Source organism: Bombus flavifrons, chromosome 12 (genome assembly GCF_040668555.2).
Source record: "Bombus flavifrons isolate JBK064 chromosome 12, iyBomFlav1_principal, whole genome shotgun sequence".
Classification (NCBI taxonomy): domain Eukaryota; kingdom Metazoa; phylum Arthropoda; class Insecta; order Hymenoptera; family Apidae; genus Bombus; species Bombus flavifrons.
Genome location: NC_138453.1, coordinates 10,562,202 through 10,566,922, shown reverse-complemented (window position 1 = coordinate 10,566,922; position 4,721 = coordinate 10,562,202).

Genomic DNA, 4,721 nt, shown 5'->3' with positions numbered 1-4,721 from the left:
GCGAACAGAGACGGACGGTGAGACGCGTAGAAAATGGCAAGGAGGACGAGTTGACGAAGAAGAGACGAAGGAAGCTCCCTGGCTTTTGGTCGCAGGCTTTCGGTATAAGTCCTTGTTATGATTCAACGCGGCTTAAGCCGGTTGTTCGCGGATCCTTTGCCTTTCTCCCTACGCCGCTAATTCTCCCAACAAGCTTCTCTCGTCTTTCTCGCGTCTATTTTCAAAGCGGAACACCGCCTCGGTGGTATACGCGTTGTTATCAAGAAGAAACCAGACTGTATCAATTACTTGGAACCATGCAGCGAAAGATAACGTCCGATGGTTTTCTAAATAATTTCTCTAGGCATTTACAGTCAGCGAAGCTACGTCGAGTCGCGTGAATATCGAACAATGATCGGGAAATATACGGAAACGTGCAAAAGTCTTGCTTGAAACGTTAGATCGTATATTCGGTGCAATGTAATTAATTTCCCTTTTTATTTATATTTATCGAACTTCGTTGATCGATACGACGAAATGAACCACCAAATGGAAGTGGAAGTTTTACGTATTAGCTGCGGAGATAAGCACGATCCACGATTTTATCCTGCTAAATACGGTTTTGCACGGTTTTCCCTTACGTTCTACGTTCTGACCGCGATCGTTCCCCGAAGCTCCGTTCGCAGAGAGTGTAGCGCTTTGCGAAGATCGAACAGCGCGTCGCATCGTGTCGCATCGCGTCGAGTCGAATGGAAGCTGCAAACTTTTCGATCGATTTCGATGGATTACGGTATACCGGGTGTATTCCTGCAATGCGACCACGTTAATTGCAACGATTATTAACTTGCTCGTAATTGCACCTGATCGTGAACGCGATGTAACACATGAGATAGAATATGCGTGGCGTAGGGAAATGGGAAACGAGGTGGTTACTGGTACAGGACGCGTGAAATTTCGCAATTATAACTCGAAGGTAAAGGGCGGAAACGCGTTGCTGCGACAGAGACAGGAGAAGGGAGGGTTGGTGAACGCGTTGTGCCAATCGAAACGGTCGATCTTTACGATTTCCATTCCATTCTAATTCCGCTGCTTTACACCTTTTCGCCGTACACGAGATTTCCAGAATTCTTCGGATTTTTCCACGTTGCGTTTAGTCGCGTATTATATCTCCACTCTTAAGAGTATCACCCCTTTAGTTTCGTAATTGAGCTACCAGTTCATGCTATGCCGCGATACATTTTCGTGACTCGGAAGATGTAACGATGCTTTTACGATACCGAACGCAGCACGCCGTTCTACTACGAAAAATACCTACGAACCGACGTACATCGCTATGGTTCTCGTACAGCGAGACCTTCACACGCGAAAAGTATTTGCACGGCCCATTTTATTTACCGGTAGCATTTACATACCAATTAACCAGGTGTAAGCGTATTAAATTTCAAATTGCTCGCTATCGCTTTGTTATTCGCGATACTTTTTTGCAACTGCCGCCACCGCCAGTCTTCTACCGTGAAATACTAATCCAAGTAAGATTTGCTCGACTTTTCCAAGAAATATAACGACCGTCGGTGTAGTGCTCGTAATATAATATCGACAAGCTGGCAATTTATTTCCTCTCGTTCGTTCAAGATTCACGCAAGATCTACTAAACTAAAAAGGATTACGTTTGAACTAACTTCTGCACACGGGCATCAGAGCAAAGGAGTATCCGTTGTATGTGCAGTGAAACCAATCGTGGTTACAATCACGATCGCATTCGTAGTTGCAGTTGCAGTGGTTGTACGAGGCGAAACTGGACAGTGCGGGGGACAAGAGAGAGGCGGAGGTAGATGAGGAGGGATGTTGGCAAACGTAGAGAGAAAGAGACCAAGTGATGGCGAGAGAGAGAATGGTGGACGGGGAAGGGACGAGGAAAATGGGGGGGGGGGGGTTAGCGTTGTTTTACCGTAAGGGGTTAATTGCATTGCCAATAACAGATAATGCAACAATCAATGATTTAAGGGAGGTGGGGTTGCGAATGGGGAAGGGCGGAGGGATCGGGGGCACGGAAAGGGGAACAGGGATGGAGATCGGGACGTGGTCGAGAATGGGAATGAGGTTGGGAATCTGGGAACAGGTAGAGGTCGGAGCGTGGAAGAGCGCGCACAGAAGAGAGATAACGAGGAGAGCGCGCGTGGTTTGTGCGTGCGTGCGTGCGTGCGTGCGTACGGTTAAGCAAGAGAGGGTGGATGGACTGATTGGCGCGAAGAGGGACAAAGTGCAAAGTACTTTGGAAGGAAAGGGAGATGAGAGGCGTTTCGCGACTCGTGCGTACGTACTAGTTGGTAGCAGCAACGAGCCAGAGAATGGAAGGTCGCGTGCGCGTTTCCCCTTTCCCCGGTGCCCTAGGCGATCGGTTAGGATACGTCCAGTTACAGTATGGCCTATATATGCGGCGATCGTACTTGTGGTGTTTCGCCCGAAACGAAAGCGACGAGTACGATTGCTTACTTACTTGCTTACTCGAGGCAGACGTTGTACCAACACCGCGTAACACGGACTATAGATTTTTGAAAAGACAGGATGAAAATGTATATATACTTAGAAAGATACGGTTCGACTTGGATCAGCCCCGGTAGTTTGTTATTCTAGCAATGGTCGCAGAACGGTTCTCATCGAGAAACTTTTCGCAAGGTTTTGCCCCGCGAGCCAAGGGGGAAAGAGTAATGTCTGTCAGGAAATTAATATAGGCAAGATTTGTTGTTATTGCGGGACACGCACAGACGCGGCAATGGAGAGGGACGCAGAGCAACGGAGAAGAGATTGGCGCAGAATGGTGGCGCGCGAAGGCTTTCTCAGGGTAGAGAGCAAACCCATTACTTACTATAACTGCCGTCGGCGGGGTAGGAGGCTGACCGAGGTAGGAGTTGCTGTCAGGCATCCATCATCGCGACTAATGGCTCCACTCTCCTGCCAATAACATCCGGGTGTGCACCACCGGCCGGAAACCTCTACGGTTTAGTCGCTTTGCTCGATCTTACGTTCAACTGCTCTTCAACCATGCGAACCTCGTTCGTGAACGAATCCCGAATTTTCCTCGATTCCTAAGAAAACTTCTATTACCGTTTACTAAACGTCTATCCCTCGTTTCCCTCGACTAGGATATTCTCGGTCGAGGATTCCAGTCAAAGGATCGCGAAAACAGTTGGATCGTTGTATCGTTCGAAACGTCGAATTATCGTTTCTTCGGTGCGCGCTATAGTTGGTCGACGATAAATTCCCGCGATTATTCTCGATCGTACGATACGACTAGACCAGAGAGACGTTTCGATTGCTAGTAAGCCGGGCCCGTGGCATGGGAGCTGGGTTGCTGCACGCTGTGTAACAGTAACGGTCAGATAGTTACTGCTGAGCGATTCGATAGGTGGATAATGACGAGTAATGACACACCGCGGTGGGAATCGAACCTCCACTCCCTCGCTTCGTTTGCCTTTGCTGTCGTTGCTCTTGATTTTGCGCCTGCTCTTGCTCTTGCTTTTGCTCGCTGCGTTCGATGCTGCGGCCCGTTTACGCTATTCGCGCCGTTCACGTTGTTTGCTTTCCTCTCGCACCCCTTTGTTGCTTTCTCTTTCGCCTTCCTTCGCTCCTTCGTGCATTCACGCACACACGCTCTCGTTCTCTCTCTCTCTCTCTCTCTCTCTTCCGTTCTTCTCACCCCATTACTTTCCTCGTTCGACGCTGTTAACCCCTGTAGGGATGTCCTCTTCTCGCGATTCTCTATCGCGCATTGGCTTGCGAGTGTGGATAGTCGAGATTGCGTCATGCATATGCAGCTGCATTTGGCATCGGAGTATGCCAACCCAATCACCACCGTGAAACTTGATCGTCACCGATTATCCATCGCCGATCGACCTAATGAAACGCGTGTGTTTTTAACATTACCACCGACAGCTCTCCTTTCGGTTCCAACTTGGCACCTTGCAAAGAAATCGCGTTTGTACGCTTACGACTTGTAATGCAGTCAGACATGTGGAGATTTTCCACGCGGTCCTAATCCGACGATAAGGAACTGTCTGTGCAGTCTCCGCGTCACGCCAACAAATAGTAATCGTCGACGTCCAGAATGCTTGATCGAAAAGCTAAGAAAATGAAATGGATATTCAAGGACACGAGAATATTCGTCGCGTCCGGCTGAATCAGGCTAGCGAATAGCAAACTTGTTCAAGCCAAGAAGAGTTGGTCCGTTTATTTTATATACGCTGACTCGTTGCCTAGCCAGCAACTATCGTACCAACAGTTCCGTGCACGGTGGATAAGACCCACGTACGCGGTCTACGGTGAACATGCAGCTACCTACAATGTGTGTAGTTTTAACGACAGCGGGTGGTAGTCGTACATTCTGTTTGGAAGACGAACGAATCGACGGAGAAGGAGAAATTAAAAAGCTTGACCTTCGAATGGCGAATGTTAGTTCACGTTTGGTCTCTTCGAAAAAGAGAACAAAGAATACTCTAGCGTCTCTAATTCTTCTTCTGCTTCTATGGAAAGGAATCAACGACATCAAAATGTCTCTCCTTCGAAATCTTTCAATCGAATCAAGATGATGATAGCAGATACCTCATTCTGCATAAAACGTTCGTGACAGCAATGACCCGGCCCCCATTGGACGAAGGTCAAAAGTAACGTCGCGAGAGATTCGTGCAGATCTGCGTAGTTGGTGGATACGAAACGAGCTTCGAGAGCACGTCTTGGTTGTTTTC